This window comes from Pholis gunnellus, assembly GCF_910591455.1.
Source record: "Pholis gunnellus genome assembly, chromosome: 20".
Taxonomy (NCBI): Eukaryota; Metazoa; Chordata; class Actinopteri; order Perciformes; family Pholidae; genus Pholis; species Pholis gunnellus.
Genome location: NC_136547.1, coordinates 908168 through 934991, shown reverse-complemented (window position 1 = coordinate 934991; position 26824 = coordinate 908168).

The window sequence follows — 26824 nt, the reverse complement described above, 5'->3', positions numbered from 1 at the left end:
TCTTAACCTGTTAATCCCGTCTCAAGAGTGTTTTGCAAAGAAGAGCGTCATATAAATCCCTTTTCCGAAACGAATATAATGAATTTTACCCACATGCTATAACCTACTTAACGACGAGATTCTGAGAAAAAATACAAAAAAAGTCATTTTACTTACTCAAAACACAATTATACACAAAGTAATATATAAACTACCAAGTTCTAGCACAATACCACGTATTTTTCGGCGAGCTACGCACTCCGAATGCAGATATCATTACAAAAAAAGAGACCGTCATGGCCGAACGATAGCTTAGCAAGCATGAGAATTCCACCCTGAATCCGCAGATATCTTCCATATTTCTCTCCTTCAAACCGTTCAAACGTTACACCGTGGAAGACACACAACAACAATCAAACCACAGAGCAACAAATTTGAAACGCACCGTACTTTGAGCTGATTTTCTGGGTGAAAAACTCTGTAAATCCACTTAAATCCTTTCGCTACATATGCGCCCGGTCCCTCTCTTTCTTTTGAGAGTAAAATAGAGATAATACATGCATATATGCATAGATAATCCTCCTTTTACTTTTCAGCGAATCATTTCCACGCTCGGTCTGTTGCGCAACTCTTTTGGAGTTTTAGTGGCTAAAAAATCTGTCAATCACCTGACTGACCGGCCCACTGCATTCTAAACTCATTTCCGCATTCTTAGACGTATCACATGTGCAAATTGACCAATCATAGGCTTCGAAAACTGCCAATACACACACAGGGAGCGACGAAAAAATCACATAAAACACATAAATCAGGCCCCTGAGGTCAGAAATGGTTCAAAATAATGCCAAACTGCTGTATTAGATAGATTGAACCTTATTAGTGATAAAACAAGTGAAATATATAGTTATATAGTATACAGCTGGAAACCTGGTTCCAAATTTCAGAAAATTCAGAATTTTGGCTTGACCTGGCATGAACTCTCTGTACTCCAACCTCTATCAATTTGGCCTGCTTCACTTTATCAAAGCCAATTCTTTTTTAAAAAGGACTGCTGACATGTGCTATGATTGTGGAGAGTTTTAGGCTTACTGCTGCATTATGTCAAAGACAAAAGTGCTTTTTCTTCCAGGCGAACCTGAACATTTTCAATTTGAGCTGTGTGTTATATTCATTCAGCATTTACCAGTAACATATACCCCAATATATACACATATTAACACACTATCACAAGTGTTAGTGTTATAATTCCATTGAAATTATTCAAATAGACCTTGTAGTTAGTGAGATAAGCCCCTTTGAGTATGGGTATGAAATCTTCGAGCAGAGGCCTCAAAATAGGCTTAGGGTTTAAAAGGTGTTATCCTTATTTCATAATTTATCAGTATTTCCTGTTTTATTTTGTTACCTACCTCTCTTCTCATTTCAGATGACTTCATTTCCTGACTTTGTGTGTTTTCCCACCACTGTGATTGTTTGCCCCACCCCTGATTGTGGGTATGACATTTTCGAGCAGAGGTCTCAAAATAGGCTCAGGGTTCAAAATTAAACAGTAAAGCTCCAAAATGTATCAATAAACAGTGAGGCTGATGGATGAAGGTGCAAATAAGAACAGAGGAGCGAAAAAACAGAGTGAACCGTAACAGTTACAAGTTACAGACGTACTAGGTGAACACAGATGTCTGAAAACCCACACACAGTGCTATGAGCACAACATTCTCAGTACTATGTCAGATACCAGAACACCCTTCTGCTCCTGACAAAGCAGAGCCAGCTCAACAACTTGTAAAAAATAATAAGTTCAAAAGAAGAATGTTCTTACTTGCAGTGGAGCAGACTGGCATCTGAGTTTCTGAGGAGAGAAAAGAAAGAACACAGTGATGAATACAATATTTTCATAATACAATTATAGGACTCATTTTTTAAGGAATACTCAACTGATGTTTTGAATATTGAAGCTGTGGTCAGTTTAGATTCACAGCAGTTACAATAAATTCCAATGGTGATCTTGTTTCACAGCAAATAAAACATTCATAAAGACTTCTCAAACCACCACTCCACTGTGCAGTCACATGCTCAGTTTGTTCCTCATAGTTTTTGTCAAAATATGGCTATAAACAGCTCTCTAGATTAGTTATGAGTGTGTCAGTAACTCTGTGTTTCCTGTTAATTACTTAGACTGTACTTACATTTGAGTACTTGCCGATACCAAGTACCGGTATGAGTACTGAATAGTACCATTACAACTCTGACTTTGTTGTTGACATTTTAACATTCAACATTGGTTTCCTAATACAAACGGAGCATAAATAACTGCTTCACTATGCTATTAGTTAAACAGTAAAAAATAAATATTTAATATATGTAAGCAGCCGGAGTTGTTGCTAATTTCAGGGCTAACCCCCTACAGGAAGGTAGCTTGTGTCTGAGTAGTGAAAGGAGTCATCGTGACGTCACTCATTGGTTTGTGGACCGCCGTTTGTAGGCCTCCAGTTCAGCGTTTTGTCCGACGCCATCTTGGATTACGGCAGTTGCCATCTTGGCTTTTTGTAACCGATGAATGGAACTGACGATATTTGGATGCAGAGGAGTGGCATGGAAACTCTGGTAGGGTATCAACCTGTCAATCACAAGGTAGCCCCGCCCTAAAGCATACCCTGCTTTATGGTCTATTTGACTCTAAATGAACATCATGCTGAATTGAAGAAGACTTGAAACTAGAGATTGAGACCATAAACTCATGTTTACAATGTTTACTGAGGTAATAAATCAAGAGAGAAGTTGTTAGGATTCCCATCTGTGTGCTCCTCTGTTTTTTCCCCTCTGTTTTTGTTATGAAGGGCCATGTGCTCCATCTGTACATGTGATGGAGTGTGCACTATGAATACAGTGCATCGTTCCAATTAAATTAAATGGGCATACTTTTAACCAAAACATGACAGACCTAGTATTGCTTTTATGTATATTCCCCCCAAAATAAGTTCACTATTAAAAGGTAAGATTATATATTGACATTTGGAAGAAAAATACTTCCACACACTTTCCTCTTCACTGGCAGTCAGACATATTACCAATGTTATGATACACCGTCCTTCTTCAGGTAATTGAAAAAGACAAAAGGAGGAAATACCTTAAATAGACATGGACCATTCAGGCACACTACAACCTGACATCACTCAGTCAATCAATTGAAATTTGAGTCCAGTGAGGAAAAAGGTTCTCATTTTAGTCAAGATCCAACCACATTTGAGTAATAAGTTGGTATGGCAACTTTCATTTACTAGCACTATGGGCATTTGAGCTATATTTAACATACAATTTCTGGAATAATATATGAGTTTATATATTTTGTCATGCTTGTCAGGCATATGGTGCCATGATGTGATGATACATGAAGACTGATTGACTGAGTGATGTCAGTTTGTAGTGTGACCTGATTGGTCTGTGTTGGTCTCCTTTTATGGTAAAAAACCCAATGATGGTCTGTGGACTGAAACATTGTTCGAATGAAATATCTCTGAGAGCCATTGAAGATGACAGTGTGCTGGAGTCTTGTTGTTCTATGCTATTGACCTATGGTCTTCTCCCACCTACCTGTCGACTTGTGCATACATGTTTGCTCTTTTGATTTAAAATGTAAAAATTCCCAAGCTTCACTTCTCTTGGAAAATGCATTGCCACTTTGCAACCATACTTACTTTGAGATATTGTTTTGGCTATAAAAATGACTACCCAGCTCCGGACCCTCCAGAAACAGCTGTATGACATCACGTCTCTAAACAACCTGCTGCACCAATGGTGATAAGGTTAATTGTAGCAGAAAGGATGAATACAATTATTTTGTGTTTTATGTATGGACCATGTGTTCACCCCACTAGTCACATTATTGGTCTGACACCAATGATCTCATGTACAACTATAATCATTCCTTCTAAAACCACAACATGCTGTTTCATACTGTCAAGTATTCCCAACATCTGAAAAACAATTTATGGCGGCTAATCTTTTCATATTTCTAATCCTGGATGATCCACATTCATTCAGTGTTGATGTATGTTTTGAGTTCTGACTTTGCACAAAATAGCGCATGGCAATTAGGCTATACAGTATGTTTGCTGATTCAAACAATCAGTTGAGGTTCACATAACATAAAACTTCTTCAACAACTGGAATGTGGACACTGAGCCAGCAGTAAGTCATGCTGAAAGTAATCATGGAATCATTTGAGGACTGTTATCAACTGATACAAAGCGCTTATTTCCAATCTGACACTAAACGAATTGTGAGAATTTATTGATTCCATACAGTCTAAATGATCATTTATTGATGTGTTTTTCCCAAATAGCTGAATGTCTACTCCTACTTCAGCATTAGCACTGGGCATTTTGGTTGTAATTAATCTGTACCTACATAAAATACTTCATTCACCAGCCAGGACTCGAAGCAGACTACAACAGCTCCCTTCTTGTTACAATGTACAACAAATGATCACTGCGTATGATCTATAATAATGAATACATATGAGTCTGACTCAACTCATCGAAAAGGACTCTTCCAGATCAGTTTGTCTTCACCTCGTCTTGAGCCCAGTTTAGCCTACTTAAACCTAGTAAATATTCTCACCTGGAACCACCTGAGCAGAGCCCAGCAGAGTACGTGCGCCGCCAGGCTGAACTTGGCGGTCCGGTATCTCTCCGGTAGACAGCTGAGATCCAGAGAGCAGTCTGCGCTGCTGGACTCCTCTCTGCGGACAGACCCGCTGCTCTCTGCGGCCGAGTCTCTGTCACTACCTCCGTTTTCCATGGTTGTTCCCCGCCGGTGTGAGGCTGTATCCGACTCAGGAGAAGTTCACAGATCACCTAGATTTATGTCGGCCTTGTCTCTGAGCTCTGTCTGGTCCTGCGTAGTACGTCTCCCATACTGTCAACCTTTCTTTCACACACATGCGATGACGCCACGTCACGCGCTCGTCGGATATTTAACTGACCCGCAACTAGAATCTGGAAAACGTAAAGTCCAAGCCGTACTGCTTGTGCTGCCATTCAGTTTACTTGTTGCTTAACAGCGCCACCTGTTGGCCGAACCTTTTAACACGTTCACACACTTACAGCTCTACTTGTACAGCGCTTTTGTCATCATTCACCCATTCACACCCATTCATACACTGATAGCAGGAGCTACCTACCATGCCAGGTGCCACCTGTCCATCAGGACTAACTAATATACATTCACACACCGTAGGCACAGCTCCGGGAGCGATCTGGGGGTAAGTATCTTGCCCTCCACTTCGAAAAACACAGTCAAGCCAGCCCGCACGTTATTTTGCGGTACGCGTATGTACTAGGCATTACGGTAGTAGCGTGTAAAACCTGACTTCAAAATAAGAGCAAAGTTCCGGTGAACATGATAGAACATGTCACATTCATTCAATAAGTCTGTAAATCATAGATTAATTAAATAATTAATTAAAAACATAAATAGATACATACGTAAATAACTTTAAACACACAATAATATTTACCGCATGCAAACTGTATTTTAAGGAAAAATGTAATTCAAATTCTGTGAATACTTAATCAAATATTTATAGAGAATACATTAACACAGACCAGTATGACTTCAAAATGGCAGTACACTACATCATATTCAGAAACGTCAAGGTTACACAAAGTGACTAATTTCACTTGGGATTGATAACAGACCACCTCAAAGAATATCAGGAAATTATTATGTAGAATTTCAGAATAAAAGCCCTTTAAAATCTAATTCATAAGACAATTTACCTACAATTTCAGATTAGATTTGAAAGGAAATTGTCTATAGTTACATAATAATTTCACTACAGGTTAATAGCAGACCAACTCAATTCAGGGGCTGCATCCTTCGGAGGACCCAGCCTTCGCGGTCTACGTGGGCTGCGTCCTTTGAGGACCGCGTAGGCTAGACCGTGCGGTCTACGAAATGAGACGGCCTACGCTACAGAGGACTTCCTGTTTGCGTCAACAGCTGTTCCCGCCCCACCCCCTCTTGCTGCTCCCATCGCTTAAAATCTCTGCTCAGCAGGATTATATATATATTTATAGTATATATATACACATTTATAGTGTGTATATATTTACAGTATATATACATTTATAGTGTGTGTATATATATATATATATATATATATATATAATCCCTGCTCAGCAGGATTATAAATATATATACATTAAACTAAACACCTTTTCAGTATATATGCAGCCTCCAAGGTTTTAGTTTAGTGTTTAATTAGTTATTCAATAATTAATTCATAGATCTTTTTCATAATATTGTTTTTCTAAATTAATCAGTTAATGAAATCAGTTACTATGTTAAATAACTCATTTTCAATCAGTTATAGTTCTTGTAATTAAATGTATTTATCTGTTACTTTATTTCATTTCATTCACACATACATACATACATACATACATACATACATACATACATATATATATTGCAATCCTAAGGCAGAGGAAATCAATCAAGACAGTTAACATTAACAGCAGCAAAACAAATGTCAGCAAACATGTTTATTAACTTGCAGTAACACATACTTTTTATAATTTACACAGCAGAATATACACACAGAAATCCTTTACATGGATGTCTTATTTCAATTTCAATTAATAAAATAAAAAGGTGACATCACAACTGTCATCTCTGTGACAGCAACATGAACACATGAGGAGGATCTACTGGTTGTGTTATTAGTGAAGCTTTATAATGATGAGCTAATGTAACTGTAACCTGAAGTACAGGATGGTCAAATGCAGATATTACAAATGGACTAATGTCTTAATTCAAAGCTACGGTTGCTGAATGTTTGTCCATTGTTCTCCCCTCAGCTCCTGCTCTCTGTAACACAACAAGAACAGAATCAGCAAAACACTCAAATTCAGTGTATTCGTGTAATTAATCTTAACGTTACCGGACTTAAGGTGATATTTCAGGTTCACTACCTATCTACCTGAGCTCACGTTGGTCCGTTTATGTTCATGATATAAAGTATGAATCATCTGTAAAATCATCACAATCTCAGTAAGATATTATTCAACCTCTGAGGTTTGAAAGTAAAGTTATTAAAAGTTACTTTAAGGCTTAACTATGGTCGGATGCAGGCAGCCGAGCTGCCGGTAATAGCGCAGCGGCTAACGTTAGTTAGCTTGTCAGTTACCAACGTCACGTAACTTAACGGAACATTTTAACACACATGTGATGTTATACGATCTCTTATTTTGCTTCAACATTAGTATCGGTGACATTCGAGTGAGTTGAAACCCAATACTTACATTTAAAAGTGAATACTGCCGCGTCTCCAGCTCTCGCATCAGTCGCCGCCATGTTTGTTCAAATAAAATCTTCACCGGCACGCAATGCATCTCGGGATGTGCTGGGCCGCGAAGGATACATCAGATGTATCCTTCAAATCTGGGGTCTGAAGGCTGCATTCGTCGGCTGCATTCGAAGGAGTCTTAAGCTGCGTTCACACCAAACGCAATGAACGCGGCGCGATTACATACAAAGTCTATGTACAGACGCGATGGACGCGATGGCGCGGCGCGTTTGGCGCGCTTGGCGAGGCGCGTTTGACGCGTCAAAACGCCGAAACGCCCCAAACGCAGAAGTTGAAATATTTGAACTTCTGCGAAAAAATCGCGTGACGCTCCAGCGCGATAGCCAATCAGCGTTGAGTTGCTCTCCCCGTCATCAGTGAAGTCCTGCCGTTGCTAAATCAAAAAAAATGGAGGACAAGCTGATAGTCGGTTTGTGGCATCCCTGAGCTCTATGATACGTCCTCATATCTGTACCGCGAACGTTTGAGGGACTTCCACAACAAGTACAAAGCCGCAATTGTCCTTATTCCTTTCATGGTTGATTGCGGAAAGAAATAGCGGACAGTTGGCTTCCAGGTCGATACGCCCCCTTTCTGGCGCGTCCAGTGCGATGGACGCGATGCATGCGAATGAACACAAATAGTCCCCGGCGATGCCGGCGGCGTGATGGACGCGATTCGCGCCACGTTCATCGCGTTTGGTGTGAACGCAGCTTTAAGGTGTGTTCACACCAAACGCGATGAACGCGGCGCGATTACATACAAAGTCTATGTACAGACGCGATGGACGCGATAGCGCGGCGCGTTTGACGCCGAAACGCCAAAACGCCCCAAACGTAGAGTTGAAATATTTGAACTTCTGCAAAAAAATCGCGTGACGCTCCAGCGCGATAGCCAATCAGCGTTGAGTTGCTCTCCCCGTCATCAGTGAAGTCCTGCCGTTGCTAAATCAGAAAATAAATGCTGTAGCCGCCATGTTCACCCAGAGCTCTATGATCCCTCATATCAGTAGAGACCGGACCAAACTATGTGTAGACATGTGTGTGTGTAAACCATATGGTACAAACAATGAATAGACGCTGCCGTATTTACGTCTATATGACGTTATCGTGAGTGTTGATGGAGCTGCTATAATGTTAGCATAGCCTAGCACCGATCGATCCGAGCTTCATTGATAAAACAAGTGCAAATCGGCATCATTAGTAGTTATTTCGGAGTCCCTTTTTGTCGGTTGATTGCCGTTAAATCACAGCCAAGTCAGTTTATTGTGTGTTCATACAGCTGTAGTGTGAGGGATTTAAGTTTTAGAGCATTCCTAGTGCTGGATATTATATGTTACAGTGGGTTTACTTGTAAGAGTTTAGACCAAGAAGTCATTTCATCATCAGAGGTCATTTCATACTGTAAGAGGAAGGTGTGAGGACTGTACTGGAAGCGGGGGTTTGGCGAATCAAACAAAGGAACTGGCCCCAAGAATGTAAGGAGGTGTCTGCCAGCGGGGGTTGGAACGAAGCTGGCTGACCTAGGTGTGAAGAACAGAACAATGGGTCATCGGCCCAGGAGGGGCTTATTGGAATCCGGCCAATCACTGAGCTGATCGATTGGCTGAGAAATGTGAAACATGATACTTTTGAGAGACTCAGCCGGGACAAAGGATCTTCCAATTGCAGAAGATCCTCAGACCTCCTCCGCATCATGGGACAGACACACCATTCTGTCCTGTGGTGTGAACGGGGCCTCATATTTCATGGAATATTATGTTTGTTTTACTGTCGATAGTGTAATTCAGTTTGCATTTGTTTTGGCTTCTGATAAGAATATTAAATACTTTTGATTTTAACCTGAACCATTTGATTCTGGCCCTGCTTGCTGATGGAACAAAGAGAGCAAGGGGGGGGCTGCTTCTTCTCCTCTGTGCTCTTCTTCTCCTCTGTTTGAGAAACTTCAGCCTCAACAGTAGTAAACAGCCGACGTGTGGCTCGCTAGACACAGTGAGCTCGATGAAATCCACGGAGCTCCTCCGGACTATGTTATGAACCAGACATGACGGTGTTTAGTTCCCCGTGATATCTGGGACTTCCACAACACGTACTGAGCAGAAATAGAGGCTATTTTTCTACGGTTGATGGCGGACAGTTGAACAGCTTTCAGGCCGATAAGCCACGCCCCTTTTTACGTGATTCGCACCGCATTCATCGCGTTTGGTGTGAACACACCTTTAGACAAACATGCGAATTGGGACAGCCTAGTCGCCGCGCTGTGACGTAACCGGTCTATGAATGCAGCCTCCGAAAGATGCAGCCCCTGAATTGGGACATAGCTAAGGTGTCACTCAGAGAAAATCAGGACATTCCGATGTAGGATTTCAAAATTAAAGCCCTTCAAAATGTAATTCATGAGTTAACTTCAAATCCCATTCATCAGCCAATTTATCTCAACATTCACACTTGTTTATAGTTACAAACCGATTTCACTTCACATTATTAGCAGACAACACCAAGTGTCCCTCGGAGAGAATCTTGACATTCTAATGTTGAATGTAAAAATGAAAGCTGTCTGTCATGTCATGTTCCATCTAAATTCGAATATGCAATGGCAGACATCCTTTTTTCCACAGACCTATTTGACTTCAAAATGAGATGCAGAGGAGCTGTTAGACTTGTGCAAAAAAAAAAAGTGCAGATTGTGCAAAAGGCAGTGCAGATCACAGTGGACATCAGGAGTAATCCCAGCAGTTAAAGCAATGTGCCTACTGGATGTATGCTATCTATTCTTAAATAAATGTACTTTTTAAAAGCAAGTAGCTCAGATATGCAACACATGTCATGCCATGACAACGCATTTATATTTATCTATTTTGCACCTCAAAAAGATATGTCGTAGTGCTACGTAATTATTGTGTTATTTCTACTTCATTTACTTATTTATTCATATTTGTATTCATCTATTTTGCACCTCAAAAGGTGTTTTTTCATTTATTTTGACACTACTTAGAGACATTATACTCTACCCAACCCTGTTTGAATTAAAATAATTCTTTAAAAGAACTGGAAGTGCCTTCATGAAACTAAATATACATTGAAATGCACTCAAAATTACTTTAGTGTGATTCAACTTACTTTGGTGTTTTTCGGAAAACGCAAAGGAGTAACTTTAAAGAAAGCAACTGATTTTTCAGTTATTGCCCTTTCAGAAACATGGCTTGCTCTAGAGACTCTAGAGAAATCTTTAAAATACCAAAATACAGTTCAGTTCACTGTAAGAGAGAATAGATCTGGAGGTGGAGTAACTCTGTTTATTCATGGTGACTATGAATTCAAAATTAGGGATGATCTCTCTTTGAAGCTAGATAGGGATGAGGTGGAATCTGTCTTTTTAGAGCTCTCTGATGTCTGGTGGAAAGAATGTTATTGTTGGTGCTATTTATCACCCACCTACCACAGATTTCAATGAAAGTCTGTTCAGTTCTCTTGACCTGATAAACAATGAGGATAAACGTTACATTTTAGGAGATTTCAATATGAACCTTTTAAAAAATGGACTACATACTCCCACTGGGGATTTTCTCAATATTCTAGTTACTTTTTCCCTCTTATTCATAAAGCAAAACGAGTTACAGAACATTCAGTGACTTTGATTGTTAACATCTTAACTATTTCTTTGAGTGAAGGAACCAAATCTGGAGTCTTGTATTCAGACTTGTCTGATCATTTTCCCATTTTTCAGTACTCTATAATCAAGATTAATAGAGCTAAACATACTAAGAAAATAATGCACAATACAATTATGAGCAAGTCAAACATTTCAAAATGTTAAGATATTCTTACCAGTATTTCATGGGATGATCTACATATATGTGGAAAATAATGTTGATTTGGCATATAAGAAGTTTATGAAAGCTATTAACTTTAGTTTCAATGATTGTTTTCCAATTTGTAGTTCCACCAAGACTCAAGTAAGCCCTGGTTTACAATACATTTACTGAAGCTGCTGAGGAAAAAAAAACTGAACAGAAAATGTTTCAAATCCCACTCCTCTTACTCATGGTGCTTACATATAGAAATAAATACACCCATATCATTAGATCTGCAAAAAAATAAATATTTCAGTGTTCAAAATATATAAAGACCACGTGGAAAGTAATAAATTAGGGTCTGCAAAGAGAAAAGACTACCACAGAGCTTCCTTCAGTCTTTTCAAATGGTGACAATTCACTTGAGCCATTTGATATACCTCGAAAATGTAATGAATTCTTTGTAAATACTGGTCATGAATTAGCTAACAATATTCCTACTTGTCATGGGAATCCACTGGATTTCATTCCAAACAAACTATTACCTCTAATTTTATGCCCCCTAATATTCAAGAAATAAGTGATATAATTGATGATCTCAAAATATCTTCAGCGGGTAATGACAACATTTCTGCATTTCTTGTCAAGGTGAAATATTGCTGCCACTTGTTCACATCTTCACCTTGAATTTGAAAACAGGTGTTGTGCCAGAGGATTTAAAAATTGCCAAAGTTATTCCTTTGTTTAAAGCAGAAAACCCATGTTGTTTTAACAACTATAGACCCATATCTATATTGCCTTAAAAAAATACTAGAACAAATTGTACACAAAAGGATTATGTTTCATGTCGAGTCTAATTCAATTCTTTACAAACACCAGCATGGTTTCCGTAAAAATCATTCAACTTATATGGCTTTACTTTTCCTTGTTGATAAAATGATCTCTGCACTTGATACAAATGAATTTACTTGCAGTATTTTCATAGATCTTTCCAAAGCCTTCGATACAGTAAACCATAATACTTTATTTGAAAAGCTGCATAAATATGGATTCAATGACATTGCATACTGTAGCGGCGTTCCGTCGGTGTTGTTCGTTAATGAGCCGCTAATGAGCTGCAGACACAGTGACTTCATTTCCTCACGCGAATGACAGGAGATCATTTAACTCTTTTCGTTTTGTCTTTATTTTACGCAACAAAGCGTTAGTTAAATACTAAATACACAAACAAATATATTCAAAAAGGGAGTGCCAATCATTAACATAAATTATTTTCAATATCTTTAGTTCCTGCACAATGAGCATAATTCATAAATTAAATGATTAATAAGCCCGAAATTCCAATTAACTAATATACTTCTGGCTCACATACAAATGGTTAAACAATTATGTCACCAACAGAAGACAGTTTGTTTGTGTTAAGGGTTATTCCAACAAAGCCAGACTAATATGTCGGGTTCAGGGGTCCATTCCTGGACAAATTGTATTCCTTATTTATATAAGCCTGTCTAATGTCAAAAAGGCTTTTTTCCGAAAATGTTTGCAGATGACACAACCCTCTCATTCAAATTTCAATTCACTGATTATGGAAGCTAATGCTGGTTTAATTGCCTACGCTACATGGTTCAGATTAAATAAACTATCTTTGAATATAAAATCTAATTTTATTATCTTCAGTGGCAAAATATCGTACTCTAAGGATTTATCTAAATTTAAAATTGAATCTGTTGAGATGCCTCAAGTGTCATCTACAAAATTCCTGGGTATTATTGATGAGAGTTTAAATTGGACTGTGTTATTAGAAAAATAAAAAAGTCTACTGGAATATTAAGGAGGGCTGGACATCTTTTCTCCTTATTCTTTATTACAGTATTATAATGTATCCCTATCTTTCATATTGTAATGTAGTTTGGACAAGTACTTTTCACAAAAAAAACGTTTTGTAATTTTCACATCTTCATCCTCCTAAATTACTGACGAGCAGAGGTCAATTGTCAGTAAGATTTAGGGGTACCAAATTATGGAAAGACTTTTCTAACAAAAACAATTTCCTCTATAACATTTTTCAAAAGGTGCCTAAAAGAAAATCTAATTGCTGTTTTGTAACTGTATTTGTATGTATTATTGTTCATGTCTTTCTTGTTTTAGCTGTTATATTACATTTATAGTTGTTTTACTCATAGGGACTTGTAGCATTACTATTGCTTAGGAGTTACTGCAGGTGTATAAACCAACATCCCCTGAACAAACACAAGCCCATGCTTACTCTCATATGCACACATGCACGCACACACTCGACACAATTACATTTTCTTTTGTTGTTTGTAATGTATTGATATTATTATTGTCACAACCCGGCTCTTAGGCCATGACAAATATGGACAAGACACAGGTGGTGGTGGTAAATTAACGTATTTATTGTTAACAAAATAGAAAGTAATTACCTTTGTGAAGTGTGTCGGTCAGTATATCAGTAGTGTGAGCATGGATGTGTGTGGGATGAAGTGTGGGGTGTTGTCAGCAAAACCAAAGAAGACCAAACCAAAGTATAATCGGCAGCCACTGGCAGAGATCACTCCAAGTATGTCAGAGCACGACCAGGGCAGAGCAACACTGGAGCAGGGCTTTTATGCTCCAGAACCAGGTGCTCTGCATCAGGCAATCAGCCACGATGTTAGAGGCGGGGTCGTCACACCCCCCCCCTTAAAGTCGGTGTCCCCAGGGGATCACCGGCATGCCAGCCAGCCCACAGAGCAGAACTAAACCCAACAAAAAAAAAAACAGCACAACCTACGGCCATTGTACACACTACCCTTCCTCTAGCTCCCCACCCAATCATCTGCAACCTCGAATAGAACAATACAACATGAAGTTGGAATGTCACACTGGTGACTAGCCAATATATAGGTGAGAGACCAAGCAATTTGCCCAATTTACAACGTGCTTCCAAATTACCCCAAACGCCCACCTTAGAGACCACGATCAGGCTCTGCACGTTGGTCACACAACTTCTCCATCTCACTCCGAGACACAGACGACCCCCCCCCGTGCCATACTTCCAGCCACCAACAAAATACGTCCAAAACCATTCACGTAGTCAACTGTGAGACTCACTGGCAACTCAGTACCAACACAACCACCTTTCAGCCCTGCCAAGAGACCCCACACAGAATGTCCAAAGATCAACACCTTTGGGCTGACGCCTGTACCCTCATGTACGCCCTCCCTCGCAGCCAACATCAACCATGGAAGCCCCTTTACTACCTCACTGTGTGACAGTGACACAGGAAGTTCAGACAGAGGTGGGACCCCCAAAACTATCCCAACCGTGTCGTCAGATGACACATCAGGGTCCGATTTGCCCATAGCACGTGCACCTTCGCAGGATGCAAAGACCTCTGGCAGCACTCTGGAGCTCTCGTCAGACACAAAAACAATTGGACAACATGTGATCACTGGTTCCGGAGGAGTGTCAGTCCACACTCTACTACCCGCCAAGCCGTTGCCCAAAATAAAGTGTATACCTTCGATCGGTAATGCCGGACGCACCCCAACAGCCACCTCACCCTTAACCAGCTCACAGTCAAGCACCATCTTATGCAAAGGAACAGGGAGAACCTCCAATCCCATCCCACGACTGAGAACACAGTCACCAGTATCCTCAGACAAAGGCAAAACAGAGCCCAAAATGTAGGAATCATAGGCACCGGTATCCCTCAAGATTGTAACCGGGACCTTCACCTCACTTCCTACCAGTGACACAAATCCACCGCGTACGAAAGGAGCATAGGCTGCCAAAACATCCTGGCCACAAGAGTGAGATTGAAGCCCATCAGCAACACCGCCGTTGTCTTTAACCGTAGCGACACAAGCAGCCGGCCAAACCTTAGTTCTCCCGCCGTTCGTTTTAGCCTGTAACACCGGACAATCCGCCTTCCAATGTCCTTCCTCCCGACAATAGTTACAAGTATCACTATTGTCAAAGTTGACACCCGTTTTAAGATCCGATCCAAAAAATCCAACCGTCTTTGACCGCATCTCACGCGAACCTGCGTCAAAACCACTCCCCCGCACACCAAAACCACCGCGAGCCACAGGACACTCTCTGAAGCTGCTCTTATGAAGCAACACGTGCTCATCAGCCGTCACAGCCGCCTCAGCAGCGGTCGTGATCTCCCGTTCAATGATATGTGTTGCAATACGATCTGGAAGACCACTTTTAAACTGCTCCAAAACCATCAAATCACACAAATCGTCAAAAGTCGTCACACCAAGTGCAGTTACCCATCGCTTAAAGTGCGTCGATAGGTCCCTTACCAGCTCTACATAGGTGCGACCACATTTCTTCTCAGAAGACCTAAAACGCTGGCGATACGCTTCTGGCACCAGCTCATACACCTTAAGCACAGCACTCTTTACTTTAGAATAGCTAGAGCTATCCTCCAGACTCAAAGAAGAATACGCTTCCTGTGCTTTCCCTGAGAGGACACACTGAAGCATAAGCGCACAGTCCGCATCGTGCCAGTTCCTAGCCTGAGCTACCCGTTCAAACAACAAAAAAAAGGTGTCCGGATCCCTCTCATTAAACGGCGGTAACCAGCGCAAATTACTAACGTCAAAGCGGTCCCCAGCAGACCTGGACACCCGCTCGCCCAGACCCTCACCGGACAACAAGCCATCTCTGACCAGAGACAAACGATATTTCTCCAGCTCTATCTTCGCCGTCTCTGATTCCTGGCGGATTTTCTCCAATTCTATCTGTTTTTTGACTTCCAATTCATGTCTCACTCTGTCATGTTCCAGCTCAGAGTCACGTTTAATTTTGTCATGTTCCATCTGCAACATCAGAATCTCCTTCTGTTGCTCAAACGATAGCCCAAGAGTCTGAAATGATAGAGCAGAAGGAATCGGAGACGGCTCTTGTTTACCCCCAGACATAATTCCTATCTCTGCCAACTTAGACGATATAGCATATCTAATGTTCTCCTTGATACGCTTATCTCCTACAACCACCACCGAATAATGCTCTGCAATCAAGAGCAACTGCTCTTTCGTGCATGTATACAGGGACTCCTGAGACGGAGCGGCAATGAACGCCTCCACCACAGACATTTCCACTATTCAGAACGACGACGACACAACGAGCAAAACTACGTTTCTGCACACAGCCGAACCAGATAGATGCCACAGCGCTTGCCCTTGTACGCAATGAGGAGCAATCCTCACCTCGGTTTGGAGTCCCCCAGCTATCTAAAGATCAACCCAGGTAACTAAGCTCCTCCCTAGTCTTCATGCAGCTACTTGTGGTGGGTATTTATGCACTGAAGACCGCTGGTTTAGCAGAGCGACTAGCAAGCTAGCAACTCTCCTGAAACCACGGCCATGCTCCCAAGCAAGCTTCAACCACGTTCGCCACAGCACTACCCCAAACCAGCTCAACGAACCCAAAGGGGAACGTCGCTACAGCCTACAAGGGAAAACTCCGCACCACCTTGACAGAAAACGCACAGAGCAACCCGCAGGAGTCATCTGGCCCGCTGCAGCACAAACACAACCACGAACCTCCTCTCTTCACGAAGTCCGGGCAAAACAGACTACAAAACAAATCCCATGCGGAAAACACGCAACTCACCCCGTAGGTCTATCCCCAAACCGCTGTCCGATCCCTCAAATCGATCCCTCCACGAGCAGCTCCACTCCACCGCCCAGCTGACCTAAACGCTAAGCCCCAGCACAAGACGGGAAAAAAGACGGACGAGCCCCCAATTTGTCACAACCCGGCTCTTAGGCCATGACAAATATGGACAAGACACAGGTGGTGGTGGTAAATTAACGTATTTATTGTTAACAAAATAGAAAGTAATTACCTTTGTGAAGTGTGTCGGTCAGTATATCAGTAGTGTGAGCATGGATGTGTGTGGGATGAAGTGTGGGGTGTTGTCAGCAAAACCAAAGAAGACCAAACCAAAGTATAATCGGCAGCCACTGGCAGAGATCACTCCAAGTATGTCAGAGCACGACCAGGGCAGAGCAACACTGGAGCAGGGCTTTTATGCTCCAGAACCAGGTGCTCTGCATCAGGCAATCAGCCACGATGTTAGAGGCGGGGTCGTCACATTATCATATTTCATATCTTGTAAAAACATCTTGTCAATAATATTTTACGTAGTCATATTTTATGCATATTCATTTTATGTTCTCTGTAATATTGTAAAATTGTAATATTATATAGGTGGAGGCTTCAAATAAGCCCAGTTGGCTTTTTGGCTTTTGGTGCACTGTGATATTAATTTATCTCCGTTATGTTTGTTTGTTTTTATTTTATTGTTTAACTTGTGCAAAATAAATAAATAAACTAAATTAAACAGCAAAACATTTCAAATACCACTAAAACATTTCAGGATTCCAAAATGTAAATCATCATATTGACATACTCTACCTCTTGATTGTGTCATTGTAATACAAAAGAACATTGTTAAAATATAACAAACAGAATGAAGCCAGATATGAAAATAATGAATGTGTTATTGACACCTTGATATGATCTGCTATTAATCTGTAGTGAAGTACAATTGTAATTATGGACCATTTCCTTTTAAATTGTAACTGAAATTACAAGGAAATTAGCTCATGAATGAGATTGTAAAGGGCTTTAATTTTGAAATGGTACATCAGAATGTCCTGGTTATCCCTGAGTGACACTCAGAGGTCGTGTATTATTAATCTGAAGTGAAATGATTATGTAACTATCTACTATTTCCTTTAAAATATAATCTGAAATTCAAGGGAAATTGGCTCATAAATGACATTTTGATGGCCTTTAATTTTGAAATCCTACATCAGAATGTCCTAATTATCCCTGAGTGACACTCTGAGGTAGTGTACTATTAATCTGAAGTGAAAGTATTATGTAACTATGGACTATTTCTTTTTAAATCTAATCTGAAATTTGAGGTAAATTGGCTCATGAATGAGATTTTAAACGGCTTTTATTCTGAAATTCTATATAAGAATGTCCTGATATGCTCAGCTATCAATCCCAAGTGAAATTAGTCACTTAGTGTAACCTTGAATTTTATGATTGGATGTAGTGTATTGTCATTTTGAAGTCATACTGGTCTATGTAAATGTATTCTTTATTAATATATTTGAATTTTACACAGTTGGAATTACATTTTTTCCCTGAAATACAGTTTGCATGCAATTATTATTTTGTGTTTGAAGTTATCAATTATAAAATGTACACTTATTCATTCATTCATTTAGTTTCGTTGATGTATGTATCTATTTGATTATGTTTTTAATGTATTAATACATGTATCTATGATTTACAGACTTATTGAATGAATGTGACATGTCATCTCACGTTAACCGGAACTGCTCTTATTTTGAAGTCAGATCTTACATGCTACTACCGTAATGCCTAGTACATACGCATACCGCAAAACAATGTGCGGGCTGGCTTGACTGTGTTTTTCGAAGTGAAGGCTGGCTTGACCACAGTGACATGGACTAGTGGAGCCGAGGATTGAACCACCGATGCATTCAGTGTGACACAATGAGCAATTTGAATTAAGAATATTACTGCACAGGGCAGTCTTGTTACCTGAATTCATATTTGTTTTGCTTTCATCAAAATGATGGATAATTAAGGTGCAGGTCTGTGCACAAAGTATAATTAATTTGCCACTATTCATGTTGTATAATGAACAATGTCAGTTTAGGAGTATTACCTAATCTCATTAGTCTACTTGTGTTCATGTAAATGTATTTTTCTCCGTGTGAGTTAGTTGTTCGATAGCCAATGCTGCCTAAACGCGGTTAATGCTTGGCCTAGCTGTGTTGTTGTCGCATTGAATGTACACGTGCAATGCAATTCCGCGCACCAAATCGTCAGATTTTTTCTGTTACCTAACTTGAAAAATGATAATTGAGTCAAGTACAACAAGAGACAGTTCGCCTTAAAAATAAAAGTATATATGAAGTCAGATTTCTTTTCTTTTCTTTTTTTTATGTTTAACACAATAGAACAGTCCCTGACATACAGCCTCAAACAAAAATTGAAAAAGAAATGAATAAAGGCGCATGATAGAAATAATAACAGTACTAATAGTTTGGCTATTAGTGAGTAACTGACTAATCATATATGTAGCTTTACATGCACAAATACATCAGAGCAGTGACCATTAACCCAGACTTGTGATCTTGGGTCTCTATAGAGCAGGTTGATCCAGGTAACACATTATTCTCCAAAGCCCATTTCTATCAATGTTTGCTCCAAAAATAACCAATCAACGGCATCTAAGCCGAGAAAGCATTTGACAGAGTTACAAAACTGGCGCTGATCCATAACTGTAAGTTGTTCATTAGCATAGATGAGACAAATGAAGAAACACACACTTCAGTTGATGTCAACTTTGTGCAGATCCTCTAAAGTGAGGTACACCACCTGAAACAACACAAGCACAGCTACACATCATTACATGATAACCATTTGGTTCACAGGCTGAATATCTTTATTGCATAGCTCATTTCATGAGACTAAATGAGTTGTGAAAGGTGCTCATACTCGCCTGATCATGGCAGGGGTCGGGGTAGTCACAGATGTCCTGTGAGAAGACTGAACGCATCAACATTTTCACCTCCTCAGGGTAAACATAAGTGGGCTGTAACAGATCCCCCTCCTGCACACCGACCCTGTGAAACATCTGGAATAAAAGTGAGAGGAGGAATAATGAAAAAAAAGGAAGAGCAGAGATAATATTTCATGATTGCTGGAGGCTGTAAATACGCTAGACTAATCCTTGAGGATTCACAGTCTTCATTAGCTATTTATCAAGGCATTGATTTTTTTCCATCCACTTGCTGTTATCCAGGTCCAGGTAAAGCAAGGTACTCCAGACTTTCCCAGCCACGTCCTCCAGATGAGATATATAATCCAGAGTGTTCTGGGTTTGCCCTGACCAGAATACTGTACATCTACACAAAGGTGTCCAGGAGGCATGGATTAGTTGCTGAATCACCTCCACCAATGGCCAATGGTAGTGGGGAATGTTGATAAGAATGATAGAAAGTAATCCTGCCACCAAGACTTGGACTGATTAGTGTGGACCAACTATCAATCTTGTGTCTTGCAAAATCCCACTCTGTCTCCTCATACAAACATAGACTGTTATTGCTGTAAGCAAGTCTACAGTGGGGGAATGAATGAGCACCCCCTAAATTCAGCAACCAAGCAGACGCATTATGTTATGTGTTATGTTAAGATACTGCGAAGACTGTATTGTGTCCAAATTTCACAGAGAAACTTTTGCCATAGTTATGCTGTAAGATGTTTGTCGAAGCTGGGGATTCTGTTTGATACACGGGGGTAGAAAGTAACTAAGTGGCATAGACTGTATAGAAGAAGTGGACGCATTGGTTTGTGGACTGCTGTTTTTAAAGTTTGTCAGTCGCCATCTTGTTTTTTGCAACCAGAAGTGACACAAGAGGGTGGAGCTTAGTACAACCCCAGACATTTTTAGGACCAAAATATTCCAATTAACTTTGATGAAGTGAAAACACTGGGAACGGGTTAAAGTTGTAAGATGAAAACACGGTCAACTCAATCCCAAGGTAGCCTAAAGAATACCCTGCTTTATGGTCTATTTGACTCTTAATGGTCCATAATTTACTAAATGAACATCATGCTGTATTGAAGAAGACTTGAAACTAGAGATTGAGACCATATACTCATATTTACAATGTTTACTGAGGCAATAAATCAAGAGAGAAGTCGGGTCGCCCAACCTTTCTCCTGCCGGGGCATCTGGTTGTGCTGCTTTGGGGCCGGGTGTGGGCCTTTCGCTTGCCTTTGTGCTGGCCCGGTCTCGCACCTAATAGCTATCTCAATGTAATCATAACTATTATGATGAATATTATAATTATTGCTTATATTATTATATGATAACATGTCATTATGTTGCTATTATTTATTTTTATGATTAGGATATTGCAAAACCACCTCAAATGGTCTTGACTAGTGCTATATAAATTAAAGTAATTTTCATTAACCTTATTAAGAGCATCACTGTGCAAAAGTATTGTCAAAACTTGTTCATGACATAAAAAAACCATGGCAGTAACATATATTTGCATTGTATTACATGAGCACAGACCAGTTTCCTCTGCAGAAGCCTGTAGGCCTTCTTGCGACGGGCGCGGTCACTCTTCAGGCGTCTAGCAGCTTGGAGCAAGGATGCTATCCACACAGGAAGTCTGAGGAAAAAGAAGGATTTAGACAATTCTTGGTTAGTGATTTTTGGTCCAAACTCAACACTGAGGTCTCATTGGATAGGGCCACAGGCACCTTGTAACAATTCACCCAATTATATTAACCTAAAAAGGGAACGCTAAAATTAAAGGGCACAGGCGGATCTGAATTGGTAGGTATATTGCATAACATAGTTGAAGGTACCAAAACACGCTGAAAGGTCTTCTATATTATTCCCCAGTGGCGGGCCGTGGATTTTATACCTGGGCCTTCAGTGCTGTTCTACACTTCTAATAACCTCATTATGACGTCACAGCTACGGGTTATTATTTGTTTCGTGTAAAAGCCGCATATTCACATAACACTGCAACATTTGACAAATGAAATAAAATGTGCAGATACATGAATACGAGCATGACGGGACGCTGCGTCATTAACGGACAATATAGTCCAAATCAATGTAACACAATTAGGGCTGCAACAACGAATCGATAAAATCGATAAAAATCGATTATCAAAAGAGTTGGCAACGAATTTCATTATCGATTCGTTGTGTCGCTCGATTATTACGCCACTCAATAAGTCGTGGAGATGTTTGAGTGTTCACAGCAGGCCCGGTCGCCTGAACACCGCAGCTCGGAATAATGGAATAGGACTCCGGTTCTGTAGCTGACGCTGACCGGCGTATAAACGTTGCCATGACAACACCGGAAGTTGATTTACGCGATTTGTATTATTTTTTGTTTATTTCTGCAATTATAATACATTACATGTATTGCCATTTTGGGTACCTTGTGTTAAACTCGTAACTGCTTCGCCGTTGTTTTACTTATGATAGACAAGCTTTTGTTTTTGTAACATGACCATTAAACCGGAAGTTAAGCGGAGCTCAGAAAGATGAGAAATGGCGGGTGAAAACAGCAAATTTTTTCTTCCCATTCTGTTATTCTACTGCTGGTCTACCAGGCGAACACGGTAAAGTTTATTCAGTTAACTCATTAAAGTACTGTTATACTTGTAGGTGATAAGAGACAGAGTATTTTGGGTAACCCACTGAACCCCACTCCTGATATTAGTCCATTTCTTTTTTAAATTATTACTTTAACAGCTCAGGGATGTTCAAGCAACCTGTTTGTGCACTTTCTGAAGATGTTTTGCACTGTGAATTTACACTGTCAGCTCTGTTTTTGAAAAAAGGGTTAGAAATTAATGCTTTTTTGTTTTTTTATCCGATTCATCGATTAATCGAACAAATAATCGACAGATTAATCGATTATTAAAATAATCGTTAGTTGCAGCCCTAAACACAATGACAAACTCACAAGAGCAGTCGCATATATTCGTATGACAACAAAGCAACAAATCAATCCAACAGACCTGCAGCGGATCCACGCATTCCACCACACGAGCACGAGCCATTCAAATACTATTCATAAAAACGCCACGATAGACAAATGAACAATAGTAACTGTAGAGGTAAACAAACGAACTTCACTTACCAAATGCTGTCTATCCTCCGCCTTTTCCATCCTTTCTTTGTTGACAAAGAGTTTAATCCCAGTACATCAGTTCCAGTAAGAAGTCCTTCTCGATTCATTGATGCCAGTCGAGCCTCCCCAGTTGTTTCGCCAATCGTCGTCGGTCTTCCGCCGCGGGCCGGTTGTCCGTATTCCGCCGCGGTTCGGTGGTCGTCTTCGACCACCGTTCGGTAGTCGTCTTCGGCCATGGACCGGCGAAGGGCGGGCCGCGGTTGTGGAGCTGTTTCCCTGCGAACGTGGTTGTTGAGTTGTAGATCCACCCAAGTCTCTCCAAAAGTACCGACGCTCAGTTAAAATGAAACACATTCACAGCCATAACATGTGCAACGCTTCTCCGACGCTGCATACAAATCCTTTTCCTGGCTGGGTCAGGGCTGCTAGCTGTGGGGTCATTTCTTACTGTCCAGTTTGTTCAGAAATGTCCTTCTTGAGGAAAAGCGTTCCCAGTAACTCCGCCACTAAATCCGTTTCTCCTCCTTCCGCCATTTCATATTAAAAAAACAAAGCTAGGTAAAATGTCTTTCAAATATTTCCACTTGAACTCCGTCTGCTACAACCAAAGCTCTGCTAGCAAGCATTATGTTTCGCGGGCACATAGTCACGTGCCCGCCCACTGTCCAATCACAGCACACTCTGCACCTTGCGCAGAGAGGCATCTGGACTCTGAGCTGCAGTAATGCTGGCGTAACTAGGCCTGCAAACCGCTCTGATGCGTCCATGAATCTCAAATTAAAGATCTGATTGGTTGAAGACTCTGTCAATCAACAATATCGCCCCCATTCAACTTAAACTGCACATGGAAGCACTGGGTGAGTCTGCAGGCCTGGGGCCTCTCTTCTTACCTAGAGACACAGAGGTGAAATCTGATTGGATAAAAGCTCTACTTAAAACAAGCTGCACTGGAAGCAGAGCAACTGAGGAGCACAGTAGCTGTGCAATGAGAAAATAAGATAATGGGAAAAATATTTGTATAAATTATAATACATATAAGAAAAAATGTAATGTATTTAAGAAAAAATATTAAATTATAAAATAGAATATTTGTGATTCTGTTTAGGCCAGCAGAGAAGGCTTTGCAGGCCCTGACGGCCCGCCACTGTTATTCCCTATAATGACTGACCACCTCAAACACAAAAGAAACCACACGTTAGTTAAATACAACAACATATATTAATATAAAGCAAATTCATACGGCATACGAGTTGCAGCACACAAAACAAAAATTGTGAGGCTCCCGCTCTACTCCGGCACAATAAATTAAACATTTACAAAATATCACTCACACCCCGAGTCCGATCAGTTCCAAAAGTTCCGTAAAGTAACGCAAGACAGTCCGATGACAAAAAACAAATCCCCAAAACAAAGTCAACAACAGGTGGAAGCCAGAGGCTTATCAGGAGCATATAGTAGGGTTTCATGTTAACCACATTCACATTGTCGACCTTCATTTTATCAGTCAACCATCGAACACGGTAATTTATAGGACCTAACTTTTTCTCTACCCTGACCATCTGGGTGCAAACTTGGCAGATAATTTGGCTGAGGCTTTAGACAGTGGGTGTGCCCCAATCCAGACCAGGTCACCGAACCCAAAGTGTACATCTCTGTGGCGTGCATTATAGTATCTGGCTTGTCTGGCTTTGGCCACACCAACGTGTCTTTCAACCACCTTCAGCATCTGTGAGTGTGAGTGCAATATGTGGTATGTAAATTTGTTGGGTGCAGGGGTCTTGTGTACGAGACGTTCCAACGGACCTTTGACTTTGCGGCCAAGAGCCAACACAGCAGGGGTCACGCCAGTGGTCTCGTGTACTGCTGTGTTGATAACCATCCGGAAGGCAAATGATGGTGGTCGCCTACAAAGAAAGCAATCATGGTCTTCAGCGTCCGATTGACCCTCTCTGTCAGATTGGTCTGGGGATGGTACAGCATAGTGAGCTTTTGCGCCACGCCCCAGGTCTCACACATGCTAGACATTAGCTGGCTTGTGAATTGGGGTTCTTGATCAGAGACCAGGTACACTGGTACTCCCCATCATGTGAAGATGTAATTTTTTTAGATCTGACAGACTTTAGGAGTCATGGCATCCTTTAGGGCGAAAAGCTTCACCCATTTTCTGAAATATTCCACAACCACCATCAGGACTGAATTCCGGATCTTGCTGAGTGGGAACGGCACCATGAAGTCCACTCCTATCATCTCACCAGGTTCTTTGACCTCAGTTTGCTGGAGATGACCAGCTGGCTTGTCGTTGGAGCCTTTGTATTGCTGACACGTAGGACATGCACGGACACGGCTCCACACATCTTTGCGGATCTTTGGCCACCACTCCACCTCTAGGATCTTTAAGAGCATCTTCATTCTTCCCAAATGACCTCTGAACTGGCTATCATGGAGGTAAGCTAGAAACTCTTGGACTAGCACAGCCGGAACAACTAACTGGTAGTGGAACCCCCCATACTTCGAAGGTACACCCCGGTATCACACTCCTTGTTGTAGATGATAGTGGATGCGGCCAGGTGTGGGCTGGCAAATAGTTTGACCATACTCCTGGCATAAAGGGTCAGTCTGCTGAGCCTCTTTAATTTCCTGAAGGGAACTGGGTAGATCCAACCAGTGAGGGTTGGCGACAGCCACACACACTCTACTTTCTTGTGGTGGTGTGCGGGACAGTGCATCAGGAACAACATTACAGCAACCCTTCTTATAGTGGACCCAGAAGGAGAAAGCCTGCAGTCGTAAAGTCCATCTGGTTAGACAGGATGACGCTTTGGGACAGTTGAATGCCCAGTCAAGAGCACTGTGGTCTGTAAATACATCAAATGTGTCCCCTTCTAGGTAATAATGCCACCTCTCCACCGCCCACACAAATGCAAGGCATTCCTTCTCCAAGGTGGAATACCTTAATTCAGCACCCTGGAGAGCCCGTGAAGCAAAGGCAATGACTCTTTCGTCTCCCTCAATGGTCTGCATCAAGACAGCTCCAAGAACCACATCACTAGCATTACAGTGAACCTGAAAACCAAGGTGTGGCCTCGGCTGAGCCAGCACAGGTGGTGACTGCAACAACTCCTTAAGTTGTTCAAAGGCGGTCTGACAGTGTGCAGACCAATTCCATGATACCCCTTTTTTCTTAAAGTTATTGAGTGGGCCCACAGTGTCAGCCAGCCTAGGTATGAACTTGTGGTACCAGCCCACTAAACCCAGGAACCTCTGGAGACTTTTCAAATCTGTGGATTTCATGCACCAGAGGCACTGGATGTGTTTTCGCATTAACTTCCTTGTAGTCCACACAGAAACGGGGTGTCCCATCTTTCCTCTGGGTTAAAACTACTGGGGAGGCCCACGCAGAAGAGGATGGTTCAATGACACCATTGCTGACATCATTTTCTCAAGTTGTTCCTCAATAACACCTTGCTTTTGTGGTGACACTCGGTAGACTCTCCTTCGCACAGGTAGCTCATCTGTAGTCCAGATCTGATGCTTGATGACATCGGTGGCATCCATGGTCTCTGTCCAATCTGTAGACCAATTCTGCAGCAGAAGCCTGACCACCTCAGGTTGGGCCTCCAAAAGTGGAATTGCAGGCTGTTTGACATCGGAGTCATCCATTACCACCATGTAAAAGTTGACTGCAGGGTCTGCATGACCCCACTTTAGTGCATCATGAGTCTTTGGTAAGAACGTATACTCTTTTCCACCTGGCACGACATATTGTCTTAGGTGTGGCTTTAACACAATTTGGCTTGCACACATGAGGTCCAAGCCGAGCAGTAGAGGCATGCATTGTCACAGTTCAGCTTCACACCCTCCTCACTCTACTTTCACTCACTCCTTCCTTATCAGGCTAAACTCCCTTCACCTGTTCACTCACCTGCCGCTGATCATTAATCAAGCCACTATTTAGACTC